This window comes from Pelophylax lessonae, assembly GCF_965119305.1.
Source record: "Pelophylax lessonae genome assembly, chromosome: 10".
Taxonomy (NCBI): domain Eukaryota; kingdom Metazoa; phylum Chordata; class Amphibia; order Anura; family Ranidae; genus Pelophylax; species Pelophylax lessonae.
Window position 1 is genome coordinate 187,804,634 of NC_138777.1, and position 13,629 is coordinate 187,818,262.

General features: G+C 39.6%; 1 protein-coding gene across 2 annotated transcripts in view; it reads right to left on the bottom strand.

Moving 5' to 3' along the window:
- Nucleotides 1-3,233: 3,233 nt before the first annotated feature.
- Nucleotides 3,234-13,629, bottom strand: part of MAF (MAF bZIP transcription factor) — a 157,168-nt gene continuing 146,772 nt past the window's right edge. For both annotated transcript variants that reach the window (XR_014225798.1, XM_082270139.1), the window contains exon 3: nt 3,234-5,792. The gene's annotated coding sequence lies outside the window, so the exon portion shown is untranslated. The remainder of the gene's footprint in view (nt 5,793-13,629) is intronic.

Sequence of the window (13,629 nt, forward strand, 5' to 3'; positions counted from 1 at the left end):
GAAATAAACAAATGAACTTAATGCCCCTCATGATTTGTGACCGATGAGTCATGGTATATAGTAGAGATGAGCAAACAAACCAGATCCAACATATATTGTGCTGATTCATTTTCTCATGTCGATATATGAATGGTCTTGGGCCGCTTCTCTGTGTCTCAAAAGAGGACATACAGTAGCTATGAAGCTTTCGTGGTGGGTGTTTGGGAGTACTGTACAAAAGTTCATGACACTTAAAAAGTTTTAGTCCATATTTTTATTGATATAGAGCAGGGGTCTTCAAACTATGGCCCTCCAGTTGTTCAGGAACTAAAATTCCCATCATGCCTAGTCATGTTTGGGCATGTCAGAGTTTTACAAGGCCTCATGGGATGTGTAGTTCTGCAACAGCTGGAGGGCCGTAGTTTGAGGATCCCTGATATACAGTATCAAGATGAATATATTGGCTTATCATGCTACTCTATGTCAGCCTTTCTCAACCTTTTCAACACAGAAGAATCCTTGAAAAAACTTTCCAACCTCAGGGATCCCCTGCTAAAAATGACTATGTCTCCAACCCACGATACATTAGTGAGAGACAGAAATTGATAATTGTTCAAAGAACCCTTAGCAACCTCTAGGTCTATATCAATAAAAATGTGGACTAAAACTCCCAAAATGTCTTGAACGTTTGAACTTTTGTTTTGGGCACTCCTCAAAACTCAAACCAACGCTCAAAAAGTAATTTGCCTAAAAACATTTTTGTAGTCAAGCCACAGCTAGCAACAATTTTTCCCGTTTTTTCCCAAAGGCTAAACAGCCATAATTTTTAGGCCAGTGTGATTTCTCTAGCACTAACAGTAGGTAAGCCAGTGATCATCATTGTTTCAGTCACTCAGAAGGTTAATCTCTCGTGCACTTGTTATAAAAAAAAAATCATAAGTGCTACTAATTTACCATTGTTAAAGGCTGACAAATACTAACTATGTTGCGTGTTTTGTTCTCAAAGTTCTAACAAGGGAATATGTATTTGCTCTTCCATTGGTAAAAAAGAAACCCTATAAAAGCCCATAGTTGAAATATATGCAAGCGTCAGTGAATGTTTACACCAAAAATCAAATCAGACAAGTAAGGTGGATTTTAAGACTTTTGCTCATCTCTTGATGTGGAGGGGCACCACCATTTATATGTGTGGTGCTGAGTATGGGAAGTGTAATGTCTACTTGAGGTAGTTGGGATGGAGAAGGGGAAGAATGAAACATAAAGTATTGCTTAAACCACAGTTTATGATGAACTATTATTTTGTATATGCTTCCTTAAATTCTGTGGTATCAAAAAAATTCTGCTCTCATGACCAATGTAGTGAAAGACAGTTTTCGATGTTGACCAGTGAAATCTGAAATTGAAAATGATAAAAAATATCTTACAAAGCTCTTTATACATATATTTATAACTTAATGAGTGAGCCACATCAGGGACTGTGTAAGGGCATGCTAAACCCTAAACTAATAGTCCGAGGTTGTGAAATAAATCATATAATCATTTAACACATTTCAAATAAATTGTCATGAGCAACTCCATCATCTAAACTATTTTATCAATTACCTATGATGTGCCTACATTCAACATTTATGTATATATAAATACTTTTCCTGTAGTAATCAATGCAAGATTGGATCGATGGTTGCCATGTGCAAAAATATTGAATAATTCCTTTTAATTTGACATCTAAGAGAAAACTCTCTAATAGAATCAACAAGAAGGAAAAAAAAGTTCTGACCGCAAGTGTGGAAGACAACAGGAAAAGCTGCTCTTTTTGCCCCCAGTAATTGAGTTCCCTTTTCAGTGCTTTGGTTAAAAAATCAAGCAAATTGGTCAATTTGTGAATAGGGCTACTTTTCAAAGCAACTAAATATCTAAAGCATAAATCTCAAACAAAGTGTTGTCTAGAGAGATCCTAAAAAAGTATTTCTCTTGCTGCCTACCTAAGAAATCTGAACTCCATGAACTTGGAGTGTCAGATCCCAGTACCCCACTGCTCTCAATATTTCTAACTGCCGGTCACTATGTCATTGCTGTGTCCTGTATCAATGTTGAGGTCAGTGGGAGAAACCAAAGAGCGTAGTGGGGGGAAAGGAAATCAAAACTCCCGGAAGTCAAGTTTCTCTTTGCAGGGAAGACTTTGTTTTAAGTTTTAGCAACAGAGTCACTTTAATTCATCTGAGCCCTGCTCAGTCTGCAGAGAATCATCCAATTTATAAATCACAATTCTCTTCATTACTAACTTGTGTTATTCTCTTCAGATCAGACAAATCCATATGCAAATATTCAGGAGAATCAAAAAGTAATGATTCAGCTATTCTTCTGATTTAATCTTCTCTACTATCTTTTATTCTTTATAGGCAGTATGGGAAACTGAAATAAAGGCTCTGTTAGGTTGCTAAGAGCAGAAGAACAGTTGCTCCTTCGGGCACTTAGATAAATCAGGAAAAAATTATAACCCTTAGCAAGGGAGGCAAAATTGTGTCCCATTACCAGATGAAGTTAAGAGGACCCCTGTAAAAACCTTTTGCTTGCACATTTACCAATACGGTTGACATGTCTTCACTGATGACCTTATTCTCTTAATGGAGCTTGCTTTTTTCTGATCTCCTCCTGAATCTCTCATTTGTCAGAAAAAAGTTTGTTTTTGCAAAGGACTCACGTTTTCCCTCCTATTGCTAACCCTAAGCAAGACCACCATCCTTTCTTTAGTGCCCTCTGCATAGCACTCAGAACATGTCTTAAAGTAGAACTACTGTATAGGCAAAACTTTTTTCCATTTTGGTTAGATTAAGGGAGTCACTGGGGAGATTTACCTTCACTTCCTGTCCCATAGCTAAAACAGGAAGTGAGAGGAAATCCCTGCAAGTTAAGGAAATTCCTTTTAGGACACCAAGACAAGTGTCCCCGTTGGAAGAGATCCCCTCTAATACTTTTCATGGAACAAATCAAAATTTGGGATTTTCTTTTATTTTCACTTTCAATAATAATTTTAAACATGTCAAATATAGAGAGGGTAAATCTATCTAAACTGGGGAGATTTACCTTCACTTCCTGTCCCATAGCTTAAACAGGAAGTGAGAGGAAATCCCTGCAAGTTAAGGAAATTCCTTTGGGACATCAAGACTAGTGTCCCCGTTGGAAGAGATCTCCCTCTAATACTTTTCAGGGAACATCTCAAAATGTTTTTTATAAAAAGTATTTTTTATAAAAAGTACTTTCACTTTCAATAACAATTTTAAACATGACAAATATAGAAAGGGTGAATCTATCTAAAGAGGGTACGGACAGCAATAAAAACCTAATAGGCATTCTAATCCATCTCCAGTCTGTCCAAAACTAAAGAAAAAGTTTTGCCTTTAGTTATACTTTAATGAAATAAGCCTTTCTTTTACTTCTAGTTTCTTGCCTGTGAAGTTCCACTGCTTTAGAATCTTTAATATTGCTGTGAGTTGACTGAGAGAGGTAGGGCCAGCCAGATTCTGAGGCTGCAGATAGCCAAAGAAAAGGAATCCCTGGTGGCTAATGCATCAGGTTTCTTTATATGGCTTCATATATATGATAATGTGGTAGTTCTCTAACTTTAAATTGGTATTAGTTTAAGCTGGGAGCAAAAGTACCCATTAGAAAGCCTTGGCTTCTCACCGGCAGCTTATATACCAAGGTCTGAGTTTTCTAGGATACAACCATCATAATAAACAAAATTACAACGCATTAAAGGTCTCTCAGTGGAGCATCAAAGCCCTTGATGTCACCAAGGCAATGGGCTGCGAGTCCTGGATAACAATGGTGTTCCAGTACATGCATTTGCAATTGGTTTCTGTTGCTTTTTTTTTTTTTTTTACAAAAGTTGACTTTAGTAATTAAAGGCATATAGGGGTTGATTTACTAAAGGCAAAGAGGCTGCTCACTTTGTAAAGTAAATTTTCACTTTGAAAGGGAATTTTCCCTAAGATTAATGAATGAGTTGGAGCTCTGCTAACTTCCATCATCTGATCATTTCCAAGCAAACATACTTTTTTTTGTTTGTTTCTCTTTACATGTGATTGGGTATTCTTCGCAAAGTGAACTTTGTTAGATCAGCACATTCACCAAGCTAAGTGAAAAATTCCATTGGAAAATGAACATGCCGTACTCCTTTATTGATTCAATACCATATATGTCTGATTGCCATGGGCTGCTGCATATTTTTTTTCTGACCACCCTTTTTCCCATTGTGTCTTTTATTCTATAGAAAATAAAACAGTAATGATTGTGAAAATTTTATATATTGCCTTATCTAGCTGTAGATTTCCAGTAAGCCTACGGAGGCACATGCCTACACCTGCACTGTTCAGAAGCAGCAGCAAAATAATTTATGTTGCTCCCCACTTTCCTTTTTTATACCTTCTTTCCAGTTTATACCCAGTTGCAGATTTTCTTCCAGCTAAGTTGCCTCTAAAAAATGATCCAAGCCATCTATCACTAACATCTTCTCGAGTGCAGCTGACAAAACCATTATATGTCTTACTGGTTTGCCACTGGAAGTCTGATTTGAGACAAAAAAATGCACATAAGGAGTTGTTTTATCAGGCACCAATGGTTCCAAGGGAGTCTTAGACTTGTTTCTAGGGACAACTTAGCTGGAATTCATGGTGGGTGGACCAACCCTCGAGTTACTTATCTAATGAAAAACAGGAAGTGGTTGGTTCAGTGGAAAAAGCATGCAGGCACTAGTGTGGGGCAGCAGACTAGGTCAACACAAATTGTACAGCTAAAATTGTGTACCTAAATTACATGATGAATAAAAGTTTTGGCAAACCAAAAAATATATATATATTGATAAATACTAAATTATTGACTTTTACATACCATGACTGTTCAATGGAAGCAAATGAAATGCTGGTGAGAGCTGAGCTCTATACATTAAACTGTATAAGTTTCTTTCCTAACATCATGGATGAATACATTATGATCAGCAGAGACGTCTGCACCATGCTTGGCCCCCTCTTTCTTGCCCTGGGGGGGTCTCCATTACACTTTCATTCTCCCCCAGCAGGGAAGTGGTTTACTTTTACATTTATATACAGTGAAATTTTGTACAGCCGTATATACAAGGTTGATTTCATTGCTTTTTAGTGTCTTTAGAACGTTCTACCATCGTTGATGGTTTACTTACTTTGAGTCCACTTTAGAAATATAAAAGGTGATTAGTTGGACATAGTAGAATGACTTGCTGTGCCTTTTGTAGAGTTACTGAGATCCTGGGACCTTTTGCTGGCTGAGTACAGAAGGAATATCATCAATATGTAGAAATGTTGGAATCCTGAGGATTATTGGTATTTGTGGAGTCAGAAATTTGAGTTCACATTGTGTAATTGTGAGTGTAGTCACCTGAGGACAGATTTAAACTTGTTGAACACATTTCTCTTCATTGTCAAGACCAAATCCATTGAAACAGTCATTGGCTTAAAGGATGAAGGACGGATATTTCCTTCACAGAGCCTGTTGCATATTGAGGATTGTGATTGATCGGAAGCAATTCATACCTAGGGCGGCCATTGTTAGAAAGCGTTATAAAGATCCTAAGAAAAGCATGCAACCAAAAGTGTTGAAGCCAAAAGTCCCACCAGAGTCAATGGTATTTACAATGATGAGGTTTCATGGTGTTGCCTGTCCATTGGGGAAGTGAAGCAGTCCTCTCTGTGGAAAAGGCTAAAATGAGGAGGGTCTGAAGTCACCAGAGCGTAGCAGAGTGGGGGAGCCCTCACGGAAGCTTCCCGACTTTACTTCACCTGCAAATGAAAAAGAGCACTTCAGTTTCTGTAAGAAAAGCTGGCACAATTTGGTGATATGGAAAATTCAATTGGCAACAATGGTGGTGGTAAGGAAAAATCAAAAACTCATAGCAATGATGAGAAGAAACAACATAAAACATATTGACAGACATATTACTTTTAAAGCAGATCTCCGGGTAGATATAAAAAGGACACAATAATTTTATTATTATTATTATTATTGTCAATAAAGCATCATTACATTTATTTTTAAAATGTTAAATTCAAGCAGTCTAAGCACCTGAATTTGACATTGGGTCAGCCTTTGCTAGCCTTGTAATCCTATTTCCAGTCTTGTACACAGGCTGGAAATGGGAGAAGCAACACAAGAAGCCAATGGATTGTGCTGTATTGATAACATGGTAACAAGGAACATGCTGATAGAGGGAAAAAGCCTAAAGTTGCAAAGGGATATGCTCTTCAGTGTGCTGCTTCTCCTTTCACTGTCCAGTCATGGGGGGGGGGGGGGTGACACGTAATTGCAGCCACGTGGGGCCACGTAATTGAAAGCCACGTGGTTTTCCGCATGTGCAGGGGGGAGCCATGTAATTGCAGCAGAGAAAAAACAGCTCACCTGCCCTGACAGACAGGGCTGTGCTGTGTAACTATCCAGACTGGATGGACAGAAACACAAAGTTGGAAGGATCTGGAAAGCATTATGTACCTAAGAAAGGGATAACGAATGATCGCAAGAAGACTTTAGGGACAGTCACCTACATGCCGGCTCCAGGCCAGTGATGTCACTCACAGTCTACAAATTCAGTTTCAATGGCCCAGAACCAGCATGCAAAATATTATCCCTACAATGTTGACTACAGCACAGCCCACTGTCTTTTGTTAATTTACCCATTGTAGACAGCCAGGGGAAGCATAGACAGCCATTTGTCTTTTCCATAGTACAAAACTCGCTATGAGCTGTCTGTTTTTGATATTAAGGCCCCATGCTTAACTGGATGCTATCAAAACACCAGTAAAAAGCTGTAGTTGTAGAAGGAGTTTTTTTGCAATGGTTTTTCAGCGTTTGTTTTAGCTTTTTTCAGCTGTAGCGGGGTTTTTTTTTTAGCTTTTTTTAGCAAAACTATACTCCCACTAAAGCTTGTGGCCTAAAAATGTTGATAAAAGCCAAATAGCCAGGTTTTTCAGCGTTCTTTGGCATTTTTTAGCTTTTATCAGAGTTAGAGAGTAGAAGAATGCAGCAAAGTGCGTCTAAGAAACACAGGTACAAATACCAGAGATTTAATGCATGCTAATTAAGCCCTGAGCACAGCACTAAAGAAAACAATTAACTTTATTTTTATCATGCATTTCCATGAGTTTAAAAACTTGTTACACTTATAAAAATACTAATGTATATAAAGGTGTATTCTGTCCAAAAAAGTTTAAGTATTTTGATCTTCAATTAAAAAAAGGCAAAGAGCAAAGTGATCTAAAACATGGCACCCAACTTGAGCTTTTCCTTCTTTTGTTAGAAAGCAAAAAAATATTTGAGAGAGCAGAAATCTGAATGGTTGGTGGATAATTAGCAGATAATGGCTCTTTCAATTTTGGTGTCAAATGCATGTCATAAGGCAAGTGACAACAGATAGTAAGTTGGGGAATGGTCTGAATTTTTTGTAGAGTATAACTATACAGTTATTCAACTTTTACTATAGAATGCTCCTTTAGTGAGTATAATTGTGACTATACATGGGGGAACTTGATTATTTGACAAGAACCAAATTTACCTTTTTTTACTCTTCTAGTATACAGTGTCATGGGCAATGGACAACTACCCCATTGCTGGTACATTTCTTTGGATGAAGAGCTTTCAATGTCAAAATAAAACCATAAAACATACATTTTCCCTTAACCTCCCTGGCGGTATGATTATGTCAGGAATTATGTACCAAAAGCAGTACAATTTTTTTGCATGGAAATTTGTGTTATGTATTGTAGGCCTACAATTCTTAGTAATTACTTACTTAAACCTGACAAAACAAGACTCTAGTAGACATCCCAGATGCGATAAAGTTTGAAACACAAAAACATAATCGCTAGTATTCCCTTTGCCCAATATCTCAGGCTCCGCAGGAATTGCTCTGCGGAAGCCAAATACCGTGTCCAGGCTGGCCTGCTGCGTGAGCGACTCCTTGCCAGAGGATATTCTAAGACGTTGCTTAGAAAAGCCTACAACAAGGCCAATACCTATTCTAGAGCCGAGTTGTTATACAAAACTACCACAAAAAAAGATGACAAAAATGTCAGGTTTATCACCACATACTCTGCACATGATGACATTTTACGAAATATTTTAAAACGTCATTGGCCGATTCTCACCCAAGATCTTACCTTGAACAAATATCTAAATACCAGACCTAGTCTGGTATTTAGGCGATCCACGTCTCTCCGTGATTGTTTAACCAAAAGTCATTACACCAATATAACCACCAATACAGGCCTCAAAAAAGGCACATATCGATGTGGGGCGTGTGATAAATGCCCTTGGGTTAAAGTCGGAACAGGTATCCGCTTGCCCAGTGGGAAATGGCTCCATTCCAAGCATTATGCCGACTGCAACACTCATGGGGTGATCTACCTCATGATGTGTTGCTGTGGGGCATTCTATGTCGGCAAAACCATTAGGAAATTGAGTAAACGCATAGATGATCACCTGTACCATTCTGATGGGGGCACCATACAAACTAGCGTAACACGTCACATAGGATTTCGACATAAGTATGATAATTCAGTGGTTTCGTTCTTCGTCTTGGAGGTCATTCCCCAGGACCCCCGCGGGGGAAACTGGGACAAACGCATTTTACAAAGGGAATCCTACTGGATAGAATCCCTAGAGGCAACGATACCTCCTGGAATCAATGAGGTCCTGACCTACAAACCTTTTTCAGGCCAGTAATCCCCTCACCTCTCTTTTCTCCAATCCCCCTGATTTGGAATATCATTGAGTCTTATTCAGGTGAGCTGCCTAGCATCCCGGCCCTTGCTCTGCACCATACAGTCCTTGCTTGACCGTCCACTCCCCGCGATGTCGCGGCTGCGGCCCTGGAGACTGGTAAGTTCTCAGTCCCTCCATCAGTGGAGGGACTGCTCTCTTTCAAAATTAGTCTGTATTTATTTGAAATCTATATATATTTTTTTGTCTCTCTCAGATTTAATATTGTATATGGCTGAAGCATCCAGTAAGATGACTGTTGTTTGCTCTTTCGCATGTCCTTTTTCCCTCTTTTTGGGAATTTGGTTATTTATACAGAAACTATGCGGGACTCAGTATCCCCCATAGGTTTCTAGTGTAATCAATGTCTGATCATAGATCTATAACCTCATATATAAGTTAAATATTCATTAGGTGTTTCTTGTTCTTTTTTGTATAATTCTCTGTCTTTATATGTCATGTTCCTTGTGCATCGATCTACATCCGAATTTCCACCTTCCACTGCAGTTCCCCCTCCGTCCACCTAGTGGTGCGCTCCCGGACTTCCCAGCGGATGTGTGGTCCTCGCGCACATCGCTGGCCTGACACTTCCTGTCTGCCCGGCGCTGTTTTGGTCGTTCGGGGCCGCCGCTCTGTGGCCCAGTAATAGAACGACACTGCGCGCGCACCCTCCGTGGATGCGCGCGCGGTTGAGGACCTGACCCGCCCACACTGCGCATGACGTCATGCGCAGTTTGGCGTCGGGTTGAGGGCCATAATAGGCGGGATCAGTTTGCAGCGTTCAGTCAGGAGTTGGCGTTCATCCGCACGGCGGTCCCACGAGGGTAAGATTTTTTATTTACATCATTCGGTAGAGAGGACTTGGGAATGGATTGACTCAATAACTTCAAATCTTTCCCTTCCCTTTTTTACTATGCTCTATAGAAGCGTTGAATGGATGGCATTCCCTCCCCCGATTCAATGTTGCAAAACTGAGAGCCTACATTTGAGCCGTACTATACTTTATGATACGATCCTTTTCAGAAATAGCACATCCACTATTATACAGGTAAAGCTTCCTGCTCTTCCAAAAATCACATTCCCCCTCTAATTTACTCTATCCATATTTAAGTGCAAACCTCTATTCCAACAGAATAACATCCCACGTGGGGATTCCAACATGACCGCTCTGCATGAGCCCTCCTGCTTCTGACACATTTTTTATGCTTTTGGTTATGTGATTGTGTCCATTGCAGACACGAATTAAGGTATATACAGTAAAGAACCGTTTTATAAAGATTCTTTCTTCTACCTCTCCCCTTCCTGGGTGATGATGGATTTTTTACCCCTGTCCTGCCGTATATGCCCCTCCACATCCGCTGGGGAGGCGTTTTTCCTCTGGGTGCACTTCCATTTGGTCGATTTGGTGGTGGGTTCCTATGTGGTGGTGGTCTCGGATGTACCTCGATATCTCACAGTTGCATGCACTCTACATTTGATAGTATATACATTTACATATATATTTGAACCAATAACAAAATGTTTTTGTTGTCGCTGTATTATACAGGATACTAAAAGGCATTGCACACTTATGTGTTCTTATTCCCCTGAAGAAGCGGTGCACTGCTGCCCGCGAAACATGTCGGGAATGGTTTGATGTTCAGCATTGGACCCATCTATTACCATCATTTATCTTTCGCCTTGTGTCTTACACATTTACGTCTGTATATGTCAGAATCATATGTATCAATGCTGTATTGTTTGTTCTTCGTTCTTTTAAAAATGTTATGTCAATAAATATTTCATGTTTTTAACTATGTCTTTATCATTTTGAGTACCTGGTACCTTTAAAGTCCCACCAGCCCTCTTGTCCTATTCTTTACCCTTCGGGGTACGCTGTTTCTGTTCCTTTCTTCCTCTCCATTCCCCCCCCCGTTTTTCTCCTTTCCTTCCCTCTTTCCTACCCCCCTTTTTTTCTCTCTCCCCCCTTACCTGTTTTTTCCTCTCTCCGTCCCATTCCCCTCTGTCCCTCCCCTTTGGTCCTTCCCCCCTATCTTTGCTCCTTCCCGTTTTCTTCCCCTTTCCTTTCTGTCTTTTTCTTTTCCCTTTTTTTTCAACCCCAGCACTTACCTGCACACCTCAGGTTCCAGCTGTAGGTTTCACTTTCGGGAGGTCTCTCCCCCAGCATTTAATACACAAACTAGGGATGTGGTACCTCTTGTTTACAATGTTTACTACAAACACACTTTCAATTTGAATATATATATATATATATATAAAGTACAGTAAAACTGCAGGCAAGGCCACTGGGGGGCAAACTAAGGTCAATTTACTTTATTTAGTAATGTAATCCAATAGGATTACAATATATCAGTGTGTTTTACTTTTTGAATTTGCCGCCGGTTCCACCCCCCCTGCGACGCGACGCTCGCAGGGAACGGAAGCCAGGGCACAGAGCATCAGGCCGCCGCACACTGCTGGAATACATAGCAGGATCCTGGGGACAAGGTAAGTAACCTCTTCCAGGATCCAGCGACTTCTCCCTGGTGGTACCCTGAGTGTGGCTCGGGGTTACCACTAATGGCACTGAAATTACACCCTGAGCCACACTTGGGAATACCGCCAGGGAGGTTAATAAATGGAGGCATTAAAATACCGCACCACTACCATGAGCCTTTGGCTAGCAGTTGCGGCATCTCCCATTGACTTTCATAGACATGCCTAAGAGGCGGTGGCGCCTGTCAAACTCTGCCACCCAAGTTCAAATTGCTGCAGCCATAAAGCAAAGCACTGCAGTCGCAGCATGTGTACAGCCCCATCCAACTGTAATGGTAGAATTTATTGGGCAGTTGGGGGTTTCAACTGCCTGCTTTTATGGCCGCCTATGTGAAAGAGCCCTAGCTACCTCAACCCACTGCCTCGCATAACTGTAAAGGGCCCCTTAATAATTTTTATTAAATAACTGCATTTACTGTTTTTGATATCTGAAGGAGTTCAACTTTAGGAAACCAGATAGGTGATTCATATTATTAACAGTGTTAGGTTTTACTGCCACATCTAGACGCATTTATCTTGCCAGAAAGGTAGTGTAATGCTTTAAAGGCAATATTCAATATGTCTCTTTACTATGCTATGTACTTTTGGCCTAAATTTAAATTCATAGTTTCATTTTCAAAGAGTTTTAGGGCCAAGACATTTTCTGAGCCAAGTCTGGCTGCACTCAGCTCAGGTGCATCTTCCATATTCATAAATAATGTATCCCTGTTTTACAAGAGGAAATACAGTATATCTTTATTCTTGACATCCATCTTGGTACTCTTAAAAGCTAAAAATCCTGGCTAAAGAAACAAAAAAAAAAATCACAGACTATCTTGTAGAATAAATATTTAGTGTTCATATTACATAGGCTTTCATTGAAAAGATCACAAGAAAGTAGTACTAGCTACTCTTTTCATTTGATAGGTTATGTCATGGACACTGAGGACAACAAAACAAAATCAGTTATTTATATAAAAACAGCACTGAATTCTTAACACACTTCCCTACATAAAAATAACAAATAAAAACATTTAGTTCCACCCCTGAGAAACCCAAGCCACCAGTGATCACACCCAAGTTCCCTTAAAGCCACACCTATTCCAGACATGCCTCACCCTTTAGGAGCCTGATGATTTTGAATGTCACAAGAAGAAGAAGTCTGGGGGTTTATATGAGGACATGTAGGTCCTATAATAATTCTACCATATGACTAAGTTATTTATAGTAATACTTGAAATACAAATTGAAGCAGGCTTCTTGAATGGTTTTGGCAGCATGTATATCTGTGAAAGAAAATCACCTTGAATGTAATTTTGGGTTTTAGTGGCTGTCTATAAAAGACATAACGTAACAGGGAAGAGTTCAATGGCAGGTGACAACATTAATAAATAGGATTAGATTTTGGAGGCAGGGTAGCGATCTCCTGATGGCTTACTATGCCATAGAGGTGAACTAACTAGGCTACACTGTAAATATATACTCAAGGACAATCCAGATATTCTGACTTCTGACTTTCTACAGTTAAAAAAAAAACAACTTTAGGTAACAATGACAATCAATTGGTGAACTCCTAACAACATCCAGGAAAGACTGCACTGAAGTCAGAAAATTACATTTAATGTATCTATGTTCTAGAACAACTAGAGCAGATATTTTCAGCAAGCTTTTCTCTTTGTCCCTTGGTAGGATGATAGCTTCTTGCTACATAGGGGGTGATTTACTAAAACGGAGAGTGCAAAATCTGGAGCAGCTGTGCATAGAAACGAATCAGCTGATTGGCTACCATGCACAGCTGCCCCAGATTTTGCACACTTCAATTATAGTAACTACCCCCCCCCCCCCCCATAATTTCCTACTGTGCAACATCCCTCTTCTGCTCCAGTGTGAACAGACAGAGGGTTAGTAGGCTTATGTAGAAGATGGTGAACATTATCACAAGACAAGAAGGGGAGAACAATTTGGCTGACAGTGGTTTAAGAGGGGGCTTCCTCTCATACTAGGGAGATTTCCTTTGACTTCTTGTTATGTCTCTGGGCCACAGACAGCAAATAAAAAAACAGAAGTTCAGACCATTCCCTGTGCTTATCTCATATACTTTAACTACTATAGAATTTTAGGTTTGTTCACAAACTGTAAAAATACAGGGGTGCATTTTTATAAAAATGGAAGAGCTATTCATCCTATAATACTGCATGTATATTTGTTCTGTGTGAATGTTGGTAACATTGAATGGTACCAGGCTATTTTCTCTCTAGTTTGGAAGTTATTCATTCATAAGAATAGTGTAAATCAGGAAAAGTGCACATCATAGCCATTAGATGGTTTTGATGGTCATAGCTAATAAGTATT